Below are 27883 nucleotides of genomic sequence, written 5' to 3'. Positions count from 1 at the left end.
GGCTCGGTCCTGGTTCTCTTTGTGCAGGCCCGGAAGTGTCCGCCCGGTTTTCCCACTGCCTGGAGGGGCCTAGGGTCGCGAATAGACTCGGACAAGGCTCCGTTTACATTCAGTTTGTCTTAATTGACTAATGACGGGACTGGTTGTAATGCGTGCTCCGAGATTTTCTCCAGGATTTGTCACTTTAATTTTGCAGTATGAGGTAAGGCCGTGCTTTTTAAAGTGGAGACACTCTCTTTGCCTTTCCTGCCTTCCTAAAGGAAGCACATCCTCTTGGTGTGCTCGACGGGACCTGTAGACTCCAGACTCCACTGCTTTTTCTCAAAACCACAGACTTGAAAAGAATACACTTCGATTGCTGTTAAAACTTGTCAGATTTCCATGTTTTAATCGCTGGTAATGTCTTAATAGTAGAACCTTACCATTTTTGCACGTGTTGCTGAAAGGAGAGCTCTCCAGTAAAAGTGTCGCGCCCATCAGTTTTTATAGGCTGTGCAAGATTACTTATCAAAGATCTCAAAATGACAGACAAGCTACCTCTGGATTTCCAATCACATGTTCAAAACTCAAAGATTCTCAGTCTGGAGAGGTTTTGTTTTGTTTTGGTTTAGTTTTAAAAGCTCATTCCTACCCCCCTACCCCGACCCCAATAACACAGTACTTAATTGTTTTATTAAATTGTTCCAGGCTCTGGAACCCTGGAGAGGCACTGTTCAAATGGTATTGTTTTTTCTGTATTTATATCAACACAGAAAGTTGCATTAGAAACTTACGTTGATAATTTAATAAGGCCTCATCAAGTATATGAGGTTTTTTTTTAAAAAAAATGACATAGCACATATCACTTCATTTGTTTTCAAACTCAAAATGTGCTCTTTCTGAATCTTATGATGTAAATTGTACAGTCTTTATGATTAGATAATTTTAGCTGTGATATTGTGAATATAAGAATTGTACAACTTTCCTTTGAAATGTGCTAAGAAGAATAAAAATGAAGTTTTCTGTCTGGAAATGGCTGGAAACAAATGCCAAAACCTGACAATTTATACACACAGTTCCCTTTCTGACTTGACTCACCCCTTTGAGAATTACTTTTTAAAATACCAAAGTTATAGGATACTAAGTTAATTGTGGTCTTTCTAATTCTGAAAAACTGGTTTTCATTTGCCTCAAGAACTTTTAAGGCAAGGTTGTCTAAGCTACTTCCTTGAACAAAGACTCAGACAAAAGCATTTGACTGCTTTTAATTTCACAGCATTTTTACATTTTAAAACTATAGCTTGATGAAACTCAAGTGTCCTGAATAAAGAATAAATACTTAAAAATTGTTTAAATACATATTTTCTCCTTTCATTATTGGAGCATTCAAGCAAAGATTGTGTAAAATTCAGGTTAAGTAAAATGTAAAAAATACATATCCAGTTTACATTACATATTCTTATTGTGTTCAAATATTTATACAAAAAAAAAAAACCCCTAAGATATTTACATCTTTAACATCTTTTTTTCTTTTACCTTTACTACTAGAAAGAGAAGCTAACAAAGGAAAGCCTCTTCGAAAAATGGGATTTCCTTGGCCTTAGCAGTTCCGGTATGTTCCACTACCAACACTAGGTAGGAAAAATCTGACTTGTGATGTTTGTGATTAAATAGCCGCCTGGCTCAAACCACCCAAAGAGGGGGAATTCACTATGAGTTCCACAGTTTTTTCTTGAGGAAGAAACTAGCAGAAACACAGAATTTTAGAGCCTTAGAACTCTCATTACAAAATGCCCCTCACTGTAAAGCGGCATATACTGAACCTGGCTTAGGTGTGTGTACTGAGCCCAGTACAAATGTATATACTGAGCCCAGAGCTATTCAGCTTGTTGGTGGTGGGGGTGGTTAGGATTAGATGATGATACCTATTCTCGAATGAGTTAGTCTACGATGCTGTGTCCTAGACTGTGCTCAGGATTAAAAACCTGATTAAAAGACCTTTTTGACTGAAGAATGTTCTTAAACCTTAGCATCCAATCTGCTTTAAACAGGTTGCAATTAAACATAATGCTATGTGTTCATTGTTAATTGTAGACAGAAAATGTCCAGTGTTGATAGAAATTACCTCTAAAGTCTTGAATCTGGAAGAAGCTGGACAAATGGCTCCTGGATTTCTAATACTGGCATTTCTTTGGTGACTGTTTCCCATGAATTACCTCAACTGACACTGAAAGCCACAAGAAAGCCAAAAAATGCAAACTGCAAGCCTGAATATGCCTACAAATTACCTGTGCCTTTAATGTGTCTTGAGCGGTTTGGATACATGCTTGATATTTTGTGGCAACAAAATACTAGTGCCAGACGTGTATACTTATGTAACAAACCTGCATGTTCTGCACATGTATCCCAGAACATAAAGTATAATTTTAAAAAATTCAAAAATAAATAAATAAATAAAATTTAAAGAGTCAAAAAAAAAAAAAAAAAAGCAAAAAACTAGTGCTAGGACTCCACTTTTAGTATCATTTTTCATATTTTAGTATTTAGTATTATCATTTTATCTTTCAATGCATTAGTGAAGCTTCTACGGTATTGTTTTGCCTTTTCAAATCAACAGGTGATAGTAGGAAGGCAGGAATAATCTCCCAGGAATCATTATTTTATTGAGAGTTATTAGGGAGTAATAAGAAACTTGACAATAAGAGTGGAAACATTAAATCAAGGTGGGGGGAAAAAAGAAGTATCTACCAAGAGAAAATGTTTTATTCATCAGTAAGCATAACAATGGAAATGGATTATGAAAACAGCTAAAGGATATCTTCACCAATAATTTTGACTATACTTATTCCAGTCTCTGTGACACCAAGTCTTATGAATTTCTAAAAAGAAGATGTGACTCAAAATTAACAAACACTGCAAAGAAGACACGCGTCCTATTTATGAGTGCTTTTAATAGTCTCTTAGCAGAGGTACATTTGGAAGCTAAATTGAATCACAGTGACTAAAACTTTTTCTGAAATCCCCAATCCGATGTTGAAGCACATGGCTCAGAAACAATCTCAATATCATCAAATAAGTAAACCACAAAAAAGAAAAAGAAGATCTCAAATATTCCTTTCCCAAACGTTTCCCAAATGTATACACATATGTAGACAGTAGAGACTAGAACTGGAATTTTTTTTTCCTAAACATTTGCTGCCCCCACGTGTCCCTTTAGGAAACTGAGTGTTAAAGCTAAATCATGTTCATTATCACCTTCTATACAGCATTCACAAGTTAGGTACGCTTAAGTATGATCACAGAAACAACCTGGTGTTGGTAGAAAGCACCAGAGACAGGGCGGGGAAGCACGGAGGGAAGAAGCTGACTTCTGCCACAGACTCCTGGGATAATCTCCAGTAATTACATAAGGTCCATGTGTCTCTGTCTCTTCAAACCTGAAATGGGTGGTAGGCTGGTGGGACGGGGCGAGTAGCCAGATTTTCACTAAGGTTCCATCTAGCTCTAATATTTGGTCACTCTCATTGAGGATGATAAAAGAGAAGTAGAGAAATCCAGTTATCCCATTTCTGGCCAAGTCGTCACTTGGGAGGTGTGGCCAAAAACTCATGAATGAACTTCCTGTTTCATCACTCAAATCCATTACCTCGGTTCTCTGTCATCTTGACAAACTTGCTTCCCAATGTCTGAGTGGCTCTGAGCCTAAGGAGACAAGAAGGAATTTGTTTTCTTTAATGTCCAACGATTATACATTAGACAGTATCCTGCTCATGACTATAAAAATGAAAATCATCTTCCATGTTTATAGTATGTATCAGTAGCAGGTGCCTCAACACCTCAACAGCTCTGACTAGTTTTTTTTTTTTTTTTTTTTTTTGAGACAGAGTCTCACTCTGTCACCCAGGCTGGAGTGCAGTGGCATAATCTCGGCTCACTGTAACCCCCGCCTCCTGGGTTCAAGCAAGTCTCCTGCCTCAGCTGGGACTACAGGCACAACCAGCTAATTTTTGTGTTTTAAGTAAAAACGAGGTCATCATGTTGGCCAGGCTGGTCTCAAACTCCTGGCCTCAAGTGAACCACCTGCCTCAGCCACTCAAAATGCTGGGATTATAGACATGAGGCACCTCACCAGCCACTAAATCTTAAATCTCCACAATACCATGATAGGCATGGCAAAACCATTCTCTCCCTACTTCAAATTTGTTCAATTCTCAGGCAACCACATGTTTAAAGAAAGGCTGGGTCCTTCCTTGCCCAAGGGGGTGAATTTTGATTCATCTAAGAATTAGACTAGTCACTGGTCCTCACCCTTCACTGTTAATCAGAATCTTTTGGGGAGCGCTATAAAAATACTGATGCCCTGGCCAAGCATAGTGGCTCACGCCTGTAATCCCAGCGCTTTGGGAGTCCAAGGTGGGTGGATCACAAGGTCAAGAGTTCGAGACCAGCCTGGCCAACATGGTGAAACCCTGTCTCTACCAAGAATACAAAAATTAGCTGGGTGTGGTGGCACATGCCTGTAATCCTAGCTACTTGGGAGGCTGAGGCAGGAGAATCGCTTCAGCCTGGGAGGCAGAGGTGTCAGTGAGCGAAGATCATGTCATTGCACTCCAGCCTGGGCAACAGAGCAAAATTCTGTCTTGGAAAAAACAAAAAATAAAAAACAAAAAACCCTGATGCCTAGGCCCCTCTGCAAAGATTCTGATTTAATTGGTTTAGACTTTGACAGCTTTTGAAAACTCTCCAAGTGATGCTGTGAGCAGCCTGGGTTGTGAATCACTTATCTAAGTCATTATCACAATTCCATTTTCCTCTCTGATAATTAGGAATGAGTATGTAATATAATTTATTTTGCCAATGAGATTTAAGGGGAAATCTGACTGGAAGTAGGGACTCTTGGATCATTTTCCTCACTCTTAAAAAGGAACAGAAGATTGGGTCCTTATTGTGTCTTCCAGGCTTTGGTTGTTACCAAGTGGGGATATAAGGGAGGTGATGTCTGGAGCTGCTGCAACCACTTTGTGACTATGAAGGAGGCTCCCACATAAAGGAAGCTCCCACATGGCAGAGTGGAAAGATGGGAAGAATTCCCTGTCTTTGATGGTCTTGTTAAGCTGCTGAGTTAAGTGACCCTATAGCTGTCCTACCTCAGGATTTATTATAAAAGAATATGAGTGAAAGACATATAGTTGGAAGGCCGGATGTGGTGGCTTATATCAGTAATCCTAGCACTTTGGGAGGCTAAGGTAGGAGGATCGTGTGAACTCAGGAGTTCAAAACCAGCCTGTATAACACAGTGAGACCTTGTCCCTACAAAAAAAAAAAAAAAAAAAAAATTAAAAAGTGAAAAAAAAAGAGAAAGACATATAGTTGGAGCCAAAATCATTCTAACTGATAACACTGATAGTTCTAAAAAAATAAGCATAAAGTTTTTTTTTTTTTTTTTTGAGACAGAGTCTTGTTCTGTTGCCCAGGCTGGAGTGCACTGGCACAATTTCGGCTCACTGCAACCTCTGCCTCCTGGGTTCAAGCAATTCTCCTGCCTCAGACTCCCAAATAACTGGAAATACAGGTGTGCACCACCATGTGCACCCGGATAATTTTTGAATTTTTAGTAGAGATGGGGTTTCCCCATGTTGGCCAGGCTGGTCTCCAACTCCTGACCTCATGGGATCTGCCCACCTTGGCCTCCCAAAGTGCTGGGATTACAGGCATGAGCCATCGCGCCCGGCCAGCACAAAGATTTTTAATTGGGTTCCTCAAACTATGCTCCTGAACCCCTGGGATCCCATGGGATTTTGCTAGTGTCCTATAGGGATGTTTTATAAGTGGGATTTTGTGTGGGTGTATACATGTTTCCACAGTAAAATGTGTGAGGATGGCCAGGCACAGTGGCTCATGCCTGTAATTTCAGCACTTTGGGAGGCTGAGGCGGGCGGATCACCTGAGCTCAGGAGTTCGAGACCAGCCTGACCAACCTGGAGAAACCCCGTCTCTACTAAAAATAAAAAAATTAGCCGGGCGTGGTGGCACATGCCTGTAATCCCAGCTACTCGGGAGGCTGAGGCAGGAGAATTGCTTGAACCCGGGAGGCGGAAGTTGCGTTGAGCCGAGATCACGCCAGCCTAGGCAACAAGAGCGAAACTCTGTCTCAAAAAAAACCAAAAAAACAAAAAAACAAAAAAAAAAAACAGTGTAAGGATATAATTTCGGAATATTACTCTGTTCACTTCTGTCTTCCAATTAAAGCTCATTATTTATTTGCAAATATAAAATAAGGACTAGGGCAGAGATAACCTATAAGTGAATTTTTTTTCTTCTTGAGAGAGGGTCTCACTCTGTCACCCATGCTGGAGTCAGTGGAGTGATCTTGGCTCACTACAACCTCTGCCTCCCAGGCTCAAGTGATCCTCTGCCTCCCAAGTAGCTGGGACTACAGGCACTACAGACCACACCCAACTTTTTTTTTTTTTTTTGTATTTTTTGTAGAGCTGGGGTTTCACTATGTTGCCCAGGCTGGTCTTAAACTCCTAAGCTCAAGTGATCTGCATTCTTCAGCCTCCCAAAGTACTGAGATTACAGGCATGAGCCACCACACACAGCCAGGAAAATTTCTTATTTTACCTGAACAAGATTAAACCTAAAAATAAGGGAAATTTTTCTTAGAATACCTACAAACTTAATCCCTAAACTGTCATAATATGTATAATTCTTTAATGTTATTTTTACTACCACCATCTTCCCTGTGATCTTTTTTTTTTTTATTATTTTTTTTATTTTTGAGACAGAGTCTCACTCTGTCACCCAGGCTGGAGTGCAATGGTGCTACCTCAGCTCACTGCAATCTCTGCCTCCCAGATTCAGCAATTCTCCTGCCTCAACCTCCCAAATAGCTGGGATTACAGGTGTGTGCCACCAGGCCAGGCTAATTTTTTGTACTCTTAGTAGAGGCGGGGTTTCACCATGTTGGCCAGGCTGGTCTCGAACTCCTGACCTCAGGTGATCCACCTGCCTAGGCCTCCCAAAGTGCTGGGATTACAGGTGTGAGCCACCAAGCCTGGCGGATGATTGTTTTTAACATTTAGCTTTAGTGACTTAAATGTTCTGGTTAGGCATAGTGGTTCATACCTGTAATCCCATCACTTTGGGAGGCTGAGGTGAGAAGATCTCTTGAGCCCAGGAGTTCAAGGTTGCAATGAGCTATGATTGCACCATTGTACTTCAGTCTGGACAATACAGCAAGACCCTGTCACTACTTTAAAAAAAAAAAAAGAGCTGAAAACTGCACTTTAAGGCCTTCTTTTTTACTTTTAGCTTTTGCTGTCATTTTCATCATTAATGTACTCATTGCCACTTGATACACAGGATTCCAAATCTTACTCATATTTATGATTCCTACTTTCAGTATCATATAATTGTGCCAGAATACTCATACACTAGCAAACTATGCCTAACAAAACAATGTGATAGTCCTCTCTCCGGTCCGTGCCTCCCAGATGACCAAGAAAAGAAAGAACAACGGTTGTGCCTTGGCCAAGTGCAGCCTATTCGCTGCACAAACTGTGCCCTATGTGTGCCCAAGGACAAGGCCATTAAGAAATTCGTCATCCAAAACATAGTGGAGGTCGCAGCGGTCAGGGACATTTCTGAAGCGAGCGTCTTCGATGCTTATGTGCTTCTCAAGCTGTTTGTGAAGCTACATTACTGTATGAGTTGTGCAATTCACAGCAAAGTAGTCAGGAATCCATCTCATGAAGCCCGCAAGGACCAAACACCCCCAGCCCTGATTTAGACCTGCGGGTGCTGCTCCACAACCCCCACCAAAGCCTGTGTAAAGAGCTGAGTCCTTAAAGACTGAAGACGGACTATTCTCTAGAGAAAAATAAAATGGAAATTACACTTAAAAAAAAAAAAGTGATAAGTGATCGTACCCTGAGTTGCTTAGAGGAACTTGACTCTAGTCTTTAGCACTCTTGTGTTTCCTAAGCACACTGGCATGGGGCTTGTTATATGACTTATATGTATATGTACACAGACTTAAACATGTGCATGAATATAAGAGAGATATTACTTTTATCCTGATCACCATCTATGAAGACATGAAACTTAAAAATTCAAAGCCCGAAGGCAGGAAATGCAACATTTTAGGTTAACCTAGGTAGATTTTTCAAACATTTTCTCCATTACCAGATGGTCTAATATTTAACTGAATAGAAAGCAGATCTATAGTGTGAAAAATATTTGTGTATTCTTTCCTAAATCATGAACCCATTATTTACCTTCTCTCTGTGTACCAAGAAACCAAAGACATTTAATGGGCATCATTACCAACTATAATCAGAAGTATTAGGGAGAGCCAGAGGGTATGTGATCTTAGAACAGGCTTTAGAGTGACAGACGTGAAGTCATTTTCCTTAGAGCTGCAGTTCAGTTTGGTGGAAGAGCAGAGTGCCAGGACTATTTCAGGCCCATTCTTCATTCTCAGGGTTTTGTCATTTCTGCAGTGATTCTCAAATGGCAGTCTCTATTCCCATGCAGCACCCATATTTTCCCAGAGCTGATTAATTTAACTACAATATATACCCTTCTCAAAAACTGCTAATGTAACAGGTAGGAAACACTCAATATTCAGGAATGTTGATGAGTTTCCTGAGTAGCATGCGACTGGAATGGGAAGAACAGGATTCCAGTATCAGCCTAGCCACAGGCTGGCTGTTATGTCCTTGGGCACGTTTCTTCTTGTCTCCAGGTTGCATTTCCTAACCTGTAATGCAAGAGTATCAGTCCCAACCATCTCTGAGGCCCTTTCCAGCTCTCAGAGACCTTGGAATCAGATTCATACATCTGTCAGCTGAGTTTCCAAACAACACAGCCTGGAAACAATGATTCTAAAAATAAAACATACAACTGAGAAACCAGTCACAAGACTAGAAAACATCCTCACATATATTCTGTCACTGGTAACAAAATAGTTGCTTACATATGCGAGTCAGTCCTATTTATTATTATTATTTTTTTAGAGACAGGGTCTTGCTCTCTTGCCCAGGCTGAAGTGCAGTCACAGCTCACTGCGGCCTTGAACTCCTGTGCTCAAACAATCCTCCTGCCACAGCTTCCCAAGTAACTGGGACCACAGGTGAACATTGCCACACCTGGCTAATTTTTTATTCTTATTTTTATTAGAGAAGACTTCTCCCTTTGTTGCCCAGGCTGGTCTCAAGTTCCTGTTTTCAAGTAATCCTCCTGCCTCAGTCTCCCAAAATGTTGGGATTACAAGCATGAGCCACTATGCCCGGCCAAGTCGATCCTATTTTAGATTCACCATTATTCATTAGAAAAAATATTTTCACTTATTTGTATCTCACCCTAACTTGTAAAATCCAAATAACGTTGGCCTGACATGAAGATAATAGGCCAGTTAATCATGTTATTGACTTCACTTAAGTGGGCTACACAAATAATGCCAATGGTATTCAGTAATATCATAAAAATTATGACATTTTTCTAAGGGAACTGAGTCATACAGCCCTTGAATGAATTATACATAATAATTTTTTTTTGGGACAGAGTTTTGCTCTTATCGCCCAGGCTGGAGTGCAGTGGTGCAATCTCAACTCGCTGCAACCTTTACCTCCCGGGTTCTAGTGATTCTCCTGCCTTATCCTCCCGAGTAGCTGGGATTACAGGCAGGCACCACCACGCCCGGCTAATTTTTTGTATTATTAGTACAGACAGGGTTTCACCATGTTGGCCAGGCTGGTCTTGAGCTTCTGACCTCAGGTGATCCACCCGCCTCGGCCTCCCAAAGTGCTGGAATTACAGGCCTGAGCCACCGCACCCAGCAATAATTTTCATAGTCAAGTTTGTTGTTGTGTTAAAACAACAACAACAACAAAAAAAAACAGAATTAGTTGTTTTGTCTTTTATTTTGTTTTGTTTTAGAGGCAGAATCTCTCTCTATGCTATCCAGACTTATCTTGAACCACTGGCCTCAAGCAGTCTCCCAGCTCTGCCAAATTTTACAGTGTTACTCCTTGTCTCTTATTTCAGCCATAGACACCTGGACTTGGAAAACCATGAGAAGTTGGCCAGCCCTTCCTTTTGCCTTTATGCAAAGCAATGGTAAACATCAGCAGCAAATTTAGAATCAATCTTATTTTCCAATGTCTCCAGAGATTTGATTGTTTTGCTTATATGGCTTATGGCAATACTTATCTCCAATGTGATTAAAAAAAATCATCTAATCCTTTGTGCAACAGTTTACATCTAATTTTTCTTGTTCTGAGATGTAGACAGCTATTGAGAACTGATCTTTGCACAGTACATTTTTCCTATTCTAAGTCATTATCCTTAGGTGAAGCAACATGGTGCCATTCAGTTATTCAGCAAATTCTCACATCTTCCATGTGCCATGCATTGTTAGAGGTTTTGAGCCTAGAATCATGAAAACAAAAGAAAAAAATATCTGCCCTTGTAGACTTTGTATTCCAGAGGAGAGAAAATAAACAAGGTAAGTAAAATACATAGTATGGCAGATAATGAATGGTATGGGCTGAAGGAAAAACATAAACAAAGAAGTCAGGAAGTACTGAGAGGGAGGGTGGTTTGCAGTTGAGATAAGGATGTCTCCAAGGATATGGTGGCATCTGCATTACCAGAGAAACATTCCAGGCAGAGAAACCAGTGAGTGCAAAGGCCCCGAGGCAGAAGCATGGCTGGCTTGTGTGGTAGGCATGAGTGAGCTAAGGACAGAGGAGCAACAGAGGAGGCCAGAGAGAAATGGAGAAGTGAAGGGAGTTGGGGGGTGGAGCTGTTGGCACCAAAGGGAGATGTTATAAAGACCTTAGCTTGACCAGGCACTGTGGCTCATGCCTGTAATCCCAGCACTTTGCAAAGCCCAGGCAGGTGGATCACCTGAGGTTAGGAGTTCGAGACCAGCCTAGCCAACATGGGGCAACCCCATCTCTACTAAAAATACAAAAATTAGCCGGGCGTGGTGGCAGGCACCTGTGGAGGCTGAGGCAGGAGAATCGCTTGAACCCAGGAGGTGGAGGTTGCAGTGAGCCGAGATCACACCACTGCACTGCAGTCTGGGCAACAAGAGTTAAACTCCATCAAAAAAACAAAACAAAACAAAACAAAAAAACACACACAAGAAAACAAAAACAAAAAAACCCTCAGCTTTTCTTCTGAGTGAGATCAGAGACTTTGGAGGGTCTTGAGTCAAGCAATGGCGCAATCTGCTTCCTATCTTAACAGAGTCACCTTGGCTGCTCGGTCAGGGCAGGGGGACAAGTGTGGAGGCAGCAAAACCAGTTTGGAGGCTGTGGCTGAGGTCACCTAGGGAGTGCTTGTGGATGAGCAGGGAAGAGGCCCAAGGCTGGACGTGAAGTTCTCCAATGTTTAGAGTCAGGGAAATGAAGGACACCAACAAAGCTCACCTAAAAGAGGAGTAGCCGAAGGAGCGGAACTGCTGAGCACGGACTCTGGAAGCCACAGCTCCAGGAAGAGAAAGCTCTGTCAAACGTGGCTGCTGGGTGGAGCTCCCTGAAGACAGAGTGAACCCTTGGTTTTCGCCATGTAGAGGTCAGTGGATGTGGTGGAAAGCCTGCAGGGAGGTTAGAATCAGGGAGCTCTACCGTTTTAGCCAAACTCCTAGGCACTGCTAAGCAATTTACTCACCCCTTTGATCCTCAGCGGTCTCATTAGTAATACAGATGGAATGATTCCTACCTCAGGCTGGTGAGCTCTTAAAGAGACAATGTTAGGAAAGAGCCTGTATTCATTTGCTAGGCCCGCCTTAACAACATGCAACCGACTTTAATCGCAAACATTTATTTTTCTCACAGTTCCGGAGGCTGGAAGTCCAAGATCGAGCTGCTGTGAGGGTTGGTTTCTGGTGAGGCCCTTCTTCCTAGCTCGTAGACAGCCACCTTCTCTCTGTGTCCTCACATGGCCTTTCTTTTGTGTCCAAGCCGAGAGAGAGGACTCCCTGGGGAATCTCCCTCTTCTTGTAAGGACACCGGTCCTATCAGACTGGGGCTCCACTCTTATGACCTCATTTAATTTATTTATGTCCTTAAAGGCCCTGATTCCAAATATAGTCACATTGAGGATTATGGCTTCATAATCCTGTGACTCTGGGGAGAGGACATATTTCAGTCTGTAACAAAGCCCTTAGTGTGTTTTAGTGCTCAAAACTGTGCATTCATACCTCGGTTACTGCATTATTATTGCCTACGACATTACCACTTCAGGGTTTTTGTTATTTTTTACAATATAGAGCACAATATATAATAAACTACACATACAAATTCTCATTGAGAAATTACACAAAATATATCTATTGTGCCTAACAAGGTTTAATTAGCATCTTGAAAAGAACCTACGTTTTTAAGGAAAAAGTTGGCCAATACTGCCATCTATTGGAATGTTGGTCAAAGCTCATGTGTTGAACTTCATTCTTTGTCAATATCTTTTCTTTCTTTCTCTTTCTCTCTCTTTTCTTTCCTTTCCTTTCCTTTTCTTTCCTTTCCTTTCCTTTCCTTTCCATTTCTTTTTTTCTGAGACGGAGCCTTGCTCTGTTACCCAGGCTGGTGTGCGGTGGCGTGATCGTGGCTCACTGCAACCTCCGCCTCCTGGGTTCAAGCGATTCTCCTGCCTCAGCCTCCTGAGTAGCTGGAATTACAGGCACGTGCCACCACGCCTGGCTAATTTTTGTATTTTTAGTAGAGACGGGGTTTCACCATGTTAGTCGTGCTGGTTTGGAACTCCTGACCTCATGATCCGCCTGCCTCGGCCTCCCAAAGTACTGGAATTACAGGCGTGAGCCACCGCGCCCAGCCCTTTGTCAACATCTTATATGTTGCTGTGATCATTTTCTTCCTTAATAAGTGTAAAACTGGATGATTTTGTTTTCAATTTAATCCTACAATAAGTATTCTAAGAAATACACAAAGATTCTACTAGGACAGAATGAGTCTTTTCCTACTTCTGACGTTCATTCTAAATTTCACAAATGCAAGTTGTGGAAAGAGAGACATTGATGGAAACATTTCTACTTTTGGAGACAAATTCTCATTCGCGTGAGTTTTATTTCTCAATTATAAGTTATTTGGCATCCTGGCTCACTTAATCCATGAAGCAAGAGGGTTACTTTCGGAAGCCTACTAGAGGAAAATGAAAGTTTCAGATCTGAAGCTAGCAAATGCCCACCTGCTGGTGATGAGGAACAAGTTCTATTATGATAGAGTTGGTTGGAAGGCTATGCAGCCAGGAAAAGGTGCTCAGCTTCATGAAAGAAGTGCAACAGACATTGGAATGTGCTGCCTTAATGACGCTGTTGTTAGGACACTCAGTAGGCATTCTTTTACTTTGCTGGGAGTAGTGTAAGATGGTATAGCTTCTCTGTGAAATCGATCCAAATAAATATGAGCTTGCCTTTAAACCTAGTGATTCTGCTCGTTGGAATTTATCCTACAGATGGAGTTGCAAGTGTGTGAAATGATGGGTTTGTATATTGTGCCTTTTTTTATAATAGCAAAGACTGGAAACAATCTAAATGCTATCAATAAGACACGTTTAAATAAATGATGGTTCCGTCGTATAAAGGAATAACATTCAGTCATTACAAGGAATGAGAGAGTTCTCTATGTACTCTACAGATTCATTTCCAAGACATATTGTTAAGGAAGAAAGCAAGGTGTAGTGCACTATGTATGGTATACACATCTGTTAAGAATTGTATTTTACTGTATTATACTATACCTTATATCTTTAATAGAACATAACTTATCTCATGTATATTTTGTAATTTGTTTTTATAAAACTGCCTATAAATAGAAAAATTTTATTATCTCTTTCATACCTACAGCTTCAACATTTATGTCCCCTCTTACTTTTTTTTTGGAGAGACAGTGTCTTACTGTGTTGTCTAGACCAGTTTCAAACTCCTGGGCTCGAGTGATCCTTCTGCCTCAGCCTCCCAAAGCATTGGAACTACAGATGTGAGCCAGCATGCCTGGCTCCTCTTACATTCCTCTTTGTGTTTTTCGTTTTTGTTTTTGCTTTTTTGTTTTTTGAGGCAGAGAGTCTCTCTTTGTGGCCCAGGCTGGAGTGCAGTGGCTTGATCTTGGCTCACTGCAACCTTTGCCTCCTGGTTTCAAGCCATTCTCCTGCCTCAGCTTCCGAAGAAGCTGGGACTACAGGTATGTGCCACCACACCCAGCCAATTTTTTTTTGTAATTTTAGTAGAGATGGGTTTTCACCATGTTGACTAGGCTGGCCTTGAACTCTTGACCTCAAGTGATCCTCCTGCCTTGGCTTCCCAAAATACTGGGATTATAGGCATGAGCCACTGCGCCCAGCCCCCTCTTACATTCTTAATATAGTTTGTGTCCTTTCTTTTTTGCTTTTCCACTCTTGCTCACAGGTTTTTCAATTGTATTAGACTTTTTAAAGAACTGCTTGTCTTTGTAATGCTCTATCTTATAAATTTTAGTTGTATTTATTTACTTCTGCTCTTAAATTTATTTTTCATTTTTTGATCTTTGAATTTATTTTGCTGTTGTTTTCTAATTCTAATTTGGATGACTAGCTAATTAAAAAATTTTTTTCCCACTTCTTAAATGTCAACATTTATAGGCTTTTGCGCTATACATTTCACTCAAAATAGATTTTGTGGAATGCCACAATATTTGACGTGTGGCATTTTCACAATTGTCAATTCAAAATGTTTTCTAGTTTTCAATGTGACTTATTTTTTGATCCATGGCTATATCATTTGTTTTGACTATTACATTTTTTGTTAAGGTATAATTGACAAATAAAAATTGCATATGTTTAAAAAAAGAATTGTATTTTGCTGCAAGTAACAGTGAGCTTGTTATGGTGTTTAAGCTGTTTCAACTGCTTAAAACAACAACAACAACAACAACAGATATAGACAGGGCCATGGCTTATAAGGGAACTCCATCATTCTCAGGACCTCATTTCCTCCATCTTGTTACTCTGCCATCCCAAGTGGACTGTTCCACGGTCCAAGAAGGCTGCTTAAGTTCCATTCATCAAGTCCACATCCCAGCCAGCAGAAAGGCAAAAGATCTGACAAATGTTACATTCTAGTATCTTCCACTCCAGTCTCTAAAACTTAGTTACATAGGCTACATTATTAGCTAACAGAAAGGCTGAGAAATGCAGGGTTTTGCTGGACAGCAATGAGAGTAGCTTCAAATACACTTGGAGTACTGTTATAAAAAAGAGTGAGGAGATCAGACGCAGTGGCTCATGCCTGTAATCCCATCACTTTGGGAGGCCAAGGTCAAAAGATCCCTTAGGTCCAGGAGTTTGAGACCAGTCTGGGCAACATGGCGAAACTCTGTCTCTACAAAAATTTAAAAATTAGCCAGGTGGTGCGTGCCTGTAGTCCCAGCTACTCAGGAGGCTGAGGCAAGAGGTCAAGGCTGTGCTGAGCCATTGTTCATGCCACTGCACTCCAGTCTGGGTGACAGAGCAAAACCCCATGTCAAAAAAGAAAAGAAAAAGAAAGAAAGTGGGAGAATGGATGTTGAGACAGGCAACTTGCTGTCTCTTATGCTAACATTTATGTGATGAGGAGATTATATAATATGTATATGTTAAGAAAAGTTTGGAATGTCTAGAAATACACAAGTACCTAGTAACAGTATGTATAGGTGTCTTTGGGAAGATCTGATGACTAGGGGAAAGGGGAGGAACAGAGACAAGCTTTGCAACTTACCATTTTGCCTTTTTAATTTTGTATTATGGCCATGTATTTTTTAAAGAAAAGAAATTGCATGCAAAAACTAGCATTTGATGTTAAGATTTTCCAACTGGATCTTCTTTGTGGCTAAAACTTTCCCTCCCCTGCAGCTTTACCGAGGTATAATTGACAACTAAAAGTTGTATATATTCAAGGTGTACAATACGATGTTTTGATAGACGTGTATCTTGTGAGGTGAGAGATCATAATCAAGCTAATGCACACATCCATCACCTCACACAGTTACCATTTGTATATGTGTGTGGTGAGAACATTGAAGCTTTTTTTTTTTTTTTCGAAATAGAGTCTTGCTCTGTCTCCCAGGCTGGAGTGCAATGACGCTATCTCGGCTGACTATAATCTCCACTTCCCGGGTTCAAGCGATTCTCCTGCCTCAGCCTCCTGAGTAGCTGAGATTACAGGCATGCACCACCATGCCGGGCTAGTTTTTGTATTTTTAGTAGAGACAGGGGTTTGCCATGTTGGCCAGGCTGGTCTCGAACTCCTGACCTCAGGTAATCCGCCTGCCTCGGCCTCCCAGAGTACTAGGATTACAGGCATGAGCCACTGCACCTGGCCACAGTTAAGCTTTTTAACTAAAAGTTTCTTGGGAGAATAAAGTGGAGGTCAGTAAAATCCCTCTAGTGGAAGAAAAGACCTGGACAATATGAGCTGTGTTCATTATGACCACTGGGAAGACGAGTTTCACCCTTCATGAGACTATGGTGAGAACATGTTTCTCAGCTGAGACAATATTTCAGGAAAGTTTGCAAGAACTGAGAGAAAATGGAAGAAAATGAAATATTTGTTCTTCAGAGTCACCAATTTTATTATATGCCTGGACTCTGTCACTTACGCCAATAAATTTACAAATGCAAAACACACATTTGATGCTAGCACGGTAGGTAGCACACACCTGTGGTCCTAGATACTCAGGAGGGTGAGTAGCTAGGACTACAGGTGTGTACTACCACGCTTGAACTCAGGAGTTCAAGGCCAGCCTGGACAACACAAGGAGACCCTCTCTTTAAATACACACACACACACACACACACACACACACACACACACACACATTCAAACATTGGAATCAGATGTCCTGGACAAAATGCTCAAATCAGCTGAACACTTGGAATACTTAACTTTTTTCTTTTTTTTTTTTTTGAGATGGAGTCTCGCTCTGTCGCCCAGGCTGGAGTGCAGTGGCCCAATCTCGGCTCACTGCAAGCTCCGCCTCCCGGGTTCACGTCATTCTCTTGCCTCAGCCTCCCAAGTAGCTGGGACTACAGGCGCCCGCCGCCACGCCCTGCTAATTTTTTACATTTTTAGTAGAGATGGGGTTTCACCGTGTTAGCCAGGATAGTCTCAATCTCCTGACCTCATGATCCGGCCGGCTCAGCCTCCCAAAGTACTGGGATTACAGGCGTGAACCACTGCGCCCAGCCTGGAATGCTTAACTTTTCTTTCCTGCAAGAAGATGATTGGGAAGTTGAGAGGTGTGGCCAGGGTGTCAGCTCAGTGCCTGGTAGAGGCAGGTCACATGAGCTTTGAGCCCTGGCCTGTGGATTGTGTTGTGCTTGGATTGTCCTGTTACGCCATCTGCTTGCTTCTGCCTGAAATTCCTGTAACGCAAGACAAAACCTCTCATTCTGCAATTTACCGATAAACCTTATAAAATCTGAGGCTAAGGCTTGTGAAACGGGCTTGTGAAATGGCAAACCCTAGAAAGCCAGAGAGCCGGCATGTGGCAGTTCACCAGTGGCTGCGGGAACTGGAAGGAAAGGGAGTGAGGAGAGAGAGTGCAAGCTGGAAAGTGATCACAGGGGAGGAGGATCTCTGGACTATGGGGAATGACAGGCAGCTTGAGGCCCTGAGATGAAAGACACTCCCTTTAAGAAAAACATCTGTGACTCAGAACCACAAGGTGTGTCAGGAGAAAGTTCTGATGAAACTGCATTCCAGTCCTGGAGGAATACCTATTGCCATTGAAGTGCAAGTTCTAAAATGATGTAGGATTAATAATTAAGGCAACACTAGTGGTGGACGGTGGCCCAGAGAGCTTTCCCTAGCTTCTTTAATTTTCTTCTCTCCACAGCTTACATAAGCAAATATTCACCCAAAGAGTAGAGAATGTTGAGACATTTAGCATTATGTATTAGTCTGTTCTCAGAGACTGCGTAATTTATGAAGAGAGTTTTAATTGACTCAGTTCTGTAGGCTGTACAGGAAGCATGGCTGGGGAGGCCTCAGGACACTTACAGTCATGGCACAAGGCAAAGGGGAAGCAAGCACATCTTCACACGGCAACAGGAGAGAGAGTGAAGACGGAAGTGCTACACACTTTAAAACCACCAGATCTCATGAGAACTCACTCACTATCATGAGGACAGCAAGGGGGAAATTCTCCCTCATGAGCCAATCACCTCCCACCAGGTCCCTCCCCCAACATTAGGAATTACAATTTGCATGAGATTAGTGTGGGGACATGGAACCAAACCATATCACATTGATCAACCTATATAGTAATGTTTTTCTTAATCTAAATGTATACTAAGTTAGTGTTTTATCAATTTAAAATACATCTTGAAAAAGATTTTTCAATTTCCTTTTTTTTTTGAGACAAAGTCTCACTCTTGTCCTCCGGGCTGGAGGGTAGCAGTGCGATCTTGGCTCACTGCAATCTCTGCCTCCCAGGTTCAAGCAATTCTCCTGCCTCAGCTTCCTGAGTAGCTGGGATTATAGGCGCCCGCCACCATGCCTGGCTAATTTTTTTGTATTTTTAGTAGAGACAGGGTTTCACCATGTTGGCCAGGCTGGTTTCCAACTCCTGACCTCAAATGATCCGCCCACCTCGGCCTCCCAAAGTGCTAGGATTACAGACGTGAACCACCATGCCCAGCCAGCCCGCAATTTCTTATACAACAAAACATATACAATCATCCATCAGTATCTGCAGGGGACTGGTTCCAGGTCCCCCTGCAGATACCAAAATCACAGATGCTCAGGATTCTGATATAAAACAGGGTAGTATTTGCATATAAACCACACACATCCTCCTGTATACTTTAAATCATCTCTAGATTACTTATAATATCTAGTACAAGGTAAAGACTATATAAATAGTTGTTATACTGTATTTAAAAAAATAATTTCCACTTTTATTTTGGATTCAGGTGGTATGTATGCAGGTTTGTTATGTAAGTGTATTGCATGATGCTGAGGTTTGGAGTTCAGCTGATCCCACCACTCAGATAGTGAGCATAATTATGCTGTATACAGTTTAGGAAATAATAACAAGAAAAAAGTCTATACATGTTCTATACAGACATGATCATCCTTTCCCCCACCCCTTGATTTTTTATGGAATTCATGAATGTTGGTTGAATCCATGAATGTGGAACCCATGGATATGGATGGCCGACTGCACCTACATTATGACCTGGCAATTCCGCGCCTAGGTTACTCACCCAGGAGAAATAAAAGCATATGTCCTCAAAGAGGCTTGCTCAAAAATGTCCATAGCTTTATTCATAAATAAATAAAAGCTGAAAACAACCAATAGGAGAATGAGTAAACTAACTGTAGTAAATTCAGACAATGAAATACTACACAGTAAAAAAGAAAGGAACTGGTTGGGCACAGTGGCTCACACCTGTAAGCCCAGCACATTGGGAGGCTGAGGTGGGTGGATCACCTGGGGTCAAGAGTTTGAGACCAGCCTGGTCAACATGGTAAAACCCCCTCTCTACTAAAAATACAAAAATCAGTCGGGTGTGGTGGCACACACCTGCAATCCCAGCTACTCAAGAGGCTGAGGCAGAAGAATCTCTTGAACTCGGCAGGCAGAGGTTGCAGTGAGCTGAGATAGCACCATTGCACTCCAGCCTGGGTAACAGAGTGAGACTTCGTCTCAAAAAAAAAAAAAAGGGAGGAACAATTGATACATACAACATCATGATGAATTCCAAAAATGCTGGGCTGAATGGAAGAGGCCTTACACAAGAAAGCACATACTGTTTATATATATCATCCCAGAACAAGCAAAACGAACCTACGGACTAATCTAAGGTGGGGGCAGGGGAATCCAGAGAAAGGGTTACCTTTGGGAGTTGGGCCATGGGGTGGGGACCAGCTGTGCAGGGGAGCTTTCAGGGCAGTCTTAATGTACTGGATCTCGCCAGGGGTTTGCCTTGCTCGCATACATGGCCCTCCTTGCAACTTGCTGAGTGGCACACTTAGAAACTGTGCATTTATTGTACTTAAATTTTACCTCAAAAGAAAAAAAAAAAACAACCAATATTGAACTCTAATAAAAGATATGCATGTTGGAACATATGGGGAGAAGTGTATTGCTGCCTGCAGCATACTTAGAAATGCATTAAAAGACAAGATGCTTTGGAAGGCCAAGACGGGCAGATCACCTGAGGTCAAGGGTTCGATACTAGTCTGGCCAACATGATAAGACCCCGTCTCTACTAAAGATACAAAAATTAGCTGGACGTGATGGTGCATGCCTGTAATCCTGTCTACTCAAGAAGCTGGGGCAGGAGAATCACTTGAGCCTGGGAGACAGAGGTTGCAGTGAGCTGAGATCGCATCACTGCACTCCAGCCTAGGCCACAGAGTGAGGCTCCATCTCAAAAAAACAAAAATAAAAAAAAATAAAGACAAGATGGATTGGTGGGTGGATAAAGAGCTGGATAAATGGATAAATAGTAAAAGAAGTACAGTAGAATGTTTATTGTTGAATCTAGCTGGTGAGCATATGAGTGTTCACTGTACAGTTCCTTCAATTCTAAGATACGCTTGAAAGGTTTTATAATAAAACATTGAAAAAAATGGATCTTGAATTAGAATTCGGAGTTCTAATAAAGAGCTTGTGCTATAACTTACATACTTCTGAAGGAAGTATTCCCATGAGGCTGAGGCAGTGGGAAGGCAGAGAAGTTGCAAGGAGAAAAATCTGTCAGTATTGGAAGGCTCTTTTATTGTGTTTGTATCCCAAGCACTGGCATATCATAGCGCTTCGATAAATCTTTCAGAATGAATGAAATGAATAAGACATTCCTCAACCAAGGACTGCAGAAAGTGTAAAGGAATGACGATTCTGACATGAATATTACAGAAAACCCCATGAGGGTATATACTTAGACCAAAGAATAAACAAATGTCTGAAATTATCAGACGTTAATACTCATTCCGGTGACTGTCTCTAAAGAACCAAAGGGATGAGAAAGAGAAATGTAAAGTCATATCTAAGACTAGCTTTTTGACTTGACACGTGACTCAGTCACCTTTGTATTACCATTGCCATCTTTAAATTAACACTGGAGAAGTATCTAGAAGAACAATTGTGTTTTTTTCAGAAGATGGAGGAAATGAGCATGACTTGTCCCCAAAATGCATTACTTCTCAAATACTTGAGGGGCTATTATCTTTTATAGATTTTTGTTGTTGCTGTTGTTGTTGTTTTTTGCTGTTGTTGTTGTTGGTTTGTTTTTTGTTTGTTTGTTTTTTGAGACAAAGTCTCACCCTGTCGCCCAGGCTGGATTGCAATGGTGCAATCTCGGCTCACTGCAACCTCCACCTCCCGGGTTCAAGCGATTCTTCTGTCTCAGCATCCTGAGTAGCTGGGACTACAGGTGCGTGCCACCATGCCGAGCTAGTGTTTTTTGTAGTTTTTGAAAATTTCTTTCACCTGTAGTACATGCAGACCCTGTCTCCATTGATTTTCCTTGGCCTGTTCTTTTTTTTTTTTTTTTTTTTTTTTTTACAATCTTGCTCCATTGCCCAGGCTGGAGTGCAGTAGCATGAACTTGGCTCACTGCAACCTCCACTTCCCAGGTTCAAGCTATTCTCAGGCCTCAGCCACCCGAGTAACTGGGATTACAAATGTGTGCTACCACACCTGGCTAACTTTTGTGTTTTTAGTAGAGATGGGGTTTCACCATATTGACCAGGCTGGTCTTGAACTCTTGACCTCATGATCCACCCGCCTCGGCCTCCTAAAATACTGGGATTACAGGCGTGAGCCACTGCGCCTAGCCTCTTTTGTAGGTTTCTATGTAGGTAACATAAAGACTCTGCCAAGCAGTTAAAGCTCTTTAATTGTTCACCATTCTGGGCACTTAGGGTTGTGCTCTTTCTTGGTTTTGGAATAGCTTATGCTTGCCTCTTTAATGACAGAGTAGAATTCTACTGTATAAGAGATCCTGGGCCTGGCACAGAGGCTCACGCCTGTAATCCCAGCACTTTGGGAGGCCGAGGCGGGCGGATCACCTGAGGTCAGGAGTTCAAGACCAGCCTGGGCAACATGGTGAAACCCCATCTCTACTAAAAATACAAAAAATTAGCCAGGCATGGTGTTGGGTGCCTGTAGTCCCAGCTACTTGGGAGGCTGAGGCAGGAGAATCGCTTGAACCTGGGAGGCAGAGGTTGCAGTGAGCCGAGATCGCGCCATTGCACTCCAGCCAGGGAAACAAGAGTGAAACTCTAGAGAGATCCTGGGGAACAAGGGTGACACCCTTTACCAGGGCAAGAGGCATACACAGGGACAGTGGACTGGGGTAACTCAGAAAATCAAGACGAAATTTTTTCCCCTAGAAAAATCTCAAATTTTTCTTTGTTTTAACTGATTCCTGGTTTGACACTCCACAAGCAAAGTTAATTTTTAGGAATTTCTTTTTTTTTTTTTTTTTTTTTTTTGAGGCGGAGTTTCGCTCTGTCTCCCAGGCTGGAGTGCAGTGGCCGGATCTCAGCTCACTGCAAGCTCCGCCTCCCGAGTTTACGCCATTCTCCTGCCTCAGCCTCCCGAGTAGCTGGGACTACAGGCGCCCGCCACCTCGCCCGGCTAGTTTTTTTTGTATTTTTTAGTAGAGACGGGGTTTCACCATGTTAGCCAGGATGGTCTCGATCTCCTGACCTCGTGATCCGCCCGTCTCGGCCTCCCAAAGTGCTGGGATTACAGGCTTGAGCCACCGCGCCCGGCAGGAATTTCTTAAGTTTAAGGAGTAGGTATTAGCACTGACCATGTGTCCCGCATTTTTGATGTATCGGGAAACAAGAAGGGCTCAGCTCTTCCTTGTCTGTCTTCACAATCAAGGCCATGTACTTTTTCCTGCCTTTTTAAAACAGTAAGCTCAATTTAAAAAGCTGAAAAATGGCACACAAACAGCCAAATACCCCTCACGTGGATTTCACAACTGTTATTATTTCATCATGTTTGCTTATCTCTTGATAGGTAGGTAGGTAGATAAATAGATAGTAGATATCCTATTATTTTCTAGGCCATTTGAAAGTAAGTTGCAGATGATATGATGTATCATGCTGATACACTTCAGAATGTGTCCCCTCAAAATATATATCAAGGCTAGATTTTGAAGAGAGAAGTGGTGATGTCTTTTTTTTTTTTTCTTTTTTTTTTAAGCTTGACTGGGTCATTGAGAGAGACTATGTTCTGGGCATAGTATTGAAAGAAGGTAGGTTGAAGTTCAGGTAGCTGTGGAGCCAAGTCATCCTCCCACCTCAGCCTCTGGAGTAGCTGGAACTACAGGCATGCACCACCATGCCCAGCTAATAACAGCCTGCAGTTTTGACCTGGACTTGGATTTTATAACTGGCTCAACAAAATGATACCCATTGTCAGTCTGTTTGGGCTACTATGGCAAAAATACATGAAACTGGGTGTCTTTTAAACAGAAATTTATTTCTCACAGTTCTGAAGGCTGGGAAGTCCCAGATCAATACCTCAGCTGACTCAGTGTCTGATGAGTGCCTGTTTCTCGGCTCATAGCCATCTTCTCCCTGTGTCCTCACATGGTGGAAGAGGCAAGGGAGCGCTCTGCAGTGTCTTTGTGAAGGCACTAATCCCACTCACAAGTCCTCCACCCTCATGTCCTAGTCACCTCCCAGAGGCCCCATCTGCTAATACTGTCACCTTGGGGATTAGAATACCAGTGTATGAATTTGGAGGGGACATAAGCATTCAGTCAATTGCACCCTTGTTTCCAAGGTCCAGGGATAACGCTGAGCCTCTCTGTGAGTGAAGCACATTCGGCTATAAAATAGTATCGTAAGATTTTCTTCTCGAGTTAGATTTGGTACGTAGATAATGACCTTTAACTATTTGTATCTATGCAGCTTTTATTTCCACCTCCTCAACCCACTGTCTACAATTCTCACAAAGAATTAAGAATAACTTTGCATACCAGCTAATTGGCTGAGCATGCGGTATGCTTTTGACCCATTGAAGTGTCTAAAATACTGTAGAGGAACACTGTCACAATTTAAATGAAATTAAATTTCTTGCCCCTCTTCCTCCCCCCGACCATTGAGTCTTTGGGTAGCAACAGAGATCACTAACATAATACAACAGTTAATGAAGGTTTGTTTCAGGGCATTAATTTGATACAAATTGTAATTCTGTTCTCATCAGTTCTGTAAATTGCTTTACTGTAATTACACCATGTATTTGCTCAAATATTGCCAATATTTCCATCTGTTTAGTGTATGGTATTATGATTTCAAAATTGATTCTAGATTTAGTCCAGTATTTTTTAGAATGTATCTTTCTATATAAAAGTGAATGCAGAAATAATAATATTTTGAGATTTAAAAAATTTAAAGGCACCTTCTAGTTAATATAACAGATTTTAGTCACATTGGTATTCTTTAATGTTCAATGTATGTATCCACTACATGAGAAACTCAAGACACAAACAAAATGATCATATTTACTGCAACACTAAGCAATATGGAACATTAAAAATAATATGTATTCATAAACAAGAGAAAAGACGGTATAGCAATATAAAATTTAGAAGAACATTATAGCTGGACTGTATAGGAAGAGCTTGACTGATTTCTTTCCACAATGCATTTTCATCAAAACTCATACATATTCAGAGACACAAATAGCATGCCAGTGAATTCAATGAACTGCCACTGAAACCAAAACATTATTTCCTAGCATCTGTTTGTGGGAATTATGTAAAATACTTAATGCAATGTGTTTTCATTGCAATCCTATTTTTGTTTCCCAACCAGTGAATTTTCATTTAAACCAATATGTTTACCTGAGACCCACATGCATGCATTTATTGGAACTGAAATACAGCTACAGATACAGGCAACACGTCTGAGACCAAACCAATGCATTTTGATGCAACTCAGCCAATTTTCCACAACATGTGTTCTGATTCTCTAGGGATATAAAGCCCCATATAATGGTAAATGCACTGAATTGTGATGACAAGGAGGGGAAACTGATGTCTGGATTGTAAAGAAATACAAGAGCGTCAGCTCGCTGGAAACCTTGCCACCAAAAGTGTGCTTCAGGGACCAGCAGCACTGGTGTCACCCGGGAGCTTGTCAGAAAGACGGAATCTCGGGCCCCACTCTAGACCTACTGATTCAGAATCCAAATTTTAACACGATCCCCAAGCGATTTGTTTCCACAGTAAAATTTGAAAAACAATGTTTTAGAGCAAACCCCTAAACGGTCATAGTTAACTTTAGGGTAATACTCAAAGTTTTCTGAGATGGAATGCACAGCATGGAGCCTACAATCAATAATAATGTATTATATACTTGATGAATATGTTAATTCATCAAGTTAATTACTACAAATTGGTCGTAATAATCCTTTCACAATGCATACTTATATCAAAACATTACATTGTACACCTCGAATATATATACTTGTTATTTGTCAATTATACCTCAGTGAACCAGAAAAACAGTTTTCAGCGGCAAGCACTTTTCTCCAGTGGACAGAGAGTTTGGTAAAAACAAAAGTTGAAACTAGCTTGCTTTATATGCAGAAGCAACCCCAACCCCTTTTTCTTTTATGGGACATGTGATACATGAATTTATTTTTCTTGTGAACACTCGAAGAATTCAGAAGTCTGCTGAGCATCCTCTTCATTTTTATTAATTAATTAATTCCTTTTAGAAATGGAGTCTCACTCCTTTGCCTAGGCTGGAGTGCAGTGGCACAATCATACCTCACTGTAGCCTCAAACTCCTGGGCTCAAGCAATCCTCCTGCCTCAGCCTCCCAAGAACCCAGGATGACAGGGCTACATGCAGCATCACACCTGGCTAATATTTCCATTTTTTTATAGAGGCAGGGTTTTGCTATGTTGCCCCGGCTAGTCTCGAGCTCCTCACCTCAAGCAATTATCCCGCCTCAGCCTCCCAAAGTGCTGGGATTACAGGCATGAGTCACATGCCTGGACCTTCTTTTACCAAAGTTTCCATCAATACTTTCACTTCCCTTTAGTTTCTTTTCTATGAATTTATGTACATATTATATATATGCAAACATTTAAAAAAATTAACTGGATATATTAATATATTGTTACATATTATATACATATAATCTACATTTCCTGAGATCTACATGTTCTCAGGAACATGTAGATACATGTTCCTGAGATTTTTCTTTGTCTGCCTCTGTTGGTCAACTTCAATCTATAACCACTGCATGGTTTTCCGTAGTATGGACACATCATAATTTCTATAGCCAGTTTCCTATTTATGAACATTTGGATTATTTTTGCTTCTATTATAAACAATGCCTTAGGACTATAAGATTCTGACTCTCCCTGAACTGCTCCTAGGATCAGTGCTTGAGATATTTTGCAGACCCCGTACTTGATGGACCAGCTGGCCCCACCCAGATCAATAAACTGGCTCGTTTGATCTTGCGGCCCCCACCTAGGAACTCACTGAACACAACATGGGGCTAGCCTGTAGCTCACCTCTCTCTCCTGTCAGAGTGGCTTTACTTGAGTTGTCCTACTGCCCTCCCAGCGCCCGGCCTTATTGGGCCTGCTCTGGGCCACTTTGCCAGGGATCCTGACGTTGATTTGTAGGGAACAGGGGTTGAGTGACAGGGCCCTACCCCCGCTCCCCAAAAAAATGTCCTGCTCTCCTTTTGTACACGGCCCACCTCCTCTCCAGGACCTGGGTCCCTACACTGAACACTGAGGTGGCTTTTGCTCAGCTTCTCTCCAAGACAGCATGAGCCTATTTTGCCTGTATTGGCAAAAGTTCTGGAGCTGTTCATTCTAGTTATCTTTCACTGGACTAAAAGGATTGGCTTAAAAAATTACTGTACCCTACTTCGATATTGAAAAATATATATTTCGTCTTCCACCTTGTTTCCCTGTGTACAACTCCTAAATTCTTTGGAATCTCCAAAGTGATGTCTTTTTTGTGTGCTGATGAGTTGACAGATGGCTGGCAGCCCATCGGTCGCTTCAGAACGGAGACTGGTCATGGGAAAGGCTAAGGCATGGTTGGAGGGTTGGGGCCTTCAGCCTCATCCCCCGACCTCTGGGAAGGGAAGAGGGGCTGAAGGTAAAGTTGGTCACCAATGACCAATAGTTTAATCAATCACACCTACATAATAAAACCTCCATCAAAACCCAAAAGAACCGGGTTTGGAGAACTTCTGGGTAGCTGACCACGTGGAGGTTCCTGGAGGGTGTGGTGCCTGGGGAGAACATGGGAGCTGCTCTGCCTTCCCCCATACTTTACCCTATGCATCTATTAATCTTTATCCTTTGTAATATCCTTTATAATAAATCGGAGTTTCCCTGAGTTCTGTGAGCTGCTCTAGCATATTAATCAAACCCAAGGAGAGGCCACAGGAGGGGGCGAGAGGACCCCTGATTTATAGCCAGTTGATCAGATGCACAGATAAAACCACCTGGAGCTTGCAGTTGGCGTCAGGAGTGAGGGGTGGTCTTGGGGACTGAGCCCTCAACCTGTGCCTTCTTACACTAGCTCTAGGTAGCTAGTGTCTGAATTGAATTGAATTGGAGGAGTCTCGGCTAGAGTCCATGGCGGAATTGTTTGCTTCTTGGTATGTGGGAAGAAAAAAAACCCACACGTGTGGTCACAGACGTCTTCTGTGTTGATTGTTGTTGGGTGAGAGAATAGAAGAAACATTTTGAATTTGTTGTATGTTTTTCCTCTCAGGTCTGCTGTGCTGAGACTCACGGCAAACCCCAGGAGCCACCTGTGATGCGCCAGACACATAAGCCCCTCCCCCACAGGCGTGGGTGCGGCCAGGGCCGACCGCATTCCAGCGAGCATTTCCTCTGAAAGCCAGGCC

The 27883-nt window shown here is 41.8% G+C and overlaps 2 long non-coding RNA genes across 2 annotated transcripts in view; both read left to right on the top strand.

The window, feature by feature from the left end:
• The window catches only part of LOC144340573 (uncharacterized), a 309543-nt gene that overhangs the window by 22614 nt on the left and 259046 nt on the right, over positions 1 to 27883 (top strand). The window lies entirely within an intron of this gene.
• On the top strand, positions 64 to 27883 carry LOC106997772 (uncharacterized). The gene is made up of 3 exons (XR_003729142.2): positions 64 to 202; positions 1528 to 1614; positions 27748 to 27883. It is a non-coding gene; the product is annotated as an uncharacterized LOC106997772 (long non-coding RNA).

The sequence above is a fragment of the Macaca mulatta genome, chromosome 4 (genome assembly GCF_049350105.2).
Source record: "Macaca mulatta isolate MMU2019108-1 chromosome 4, T2T-MMU8v2.0, whole genome shotgun sequence".
Taxonomy (NCBI): Eukaryota; Metazoa; Chordata; class Mammalia; order Primates; family Cercopithecidae; genus Macaca; species Macaca mulatta.
Note: the sequence above shows the minus strand (reverse complement) of the source record. Positions and strands in the feature narration are given on the sequence as shown.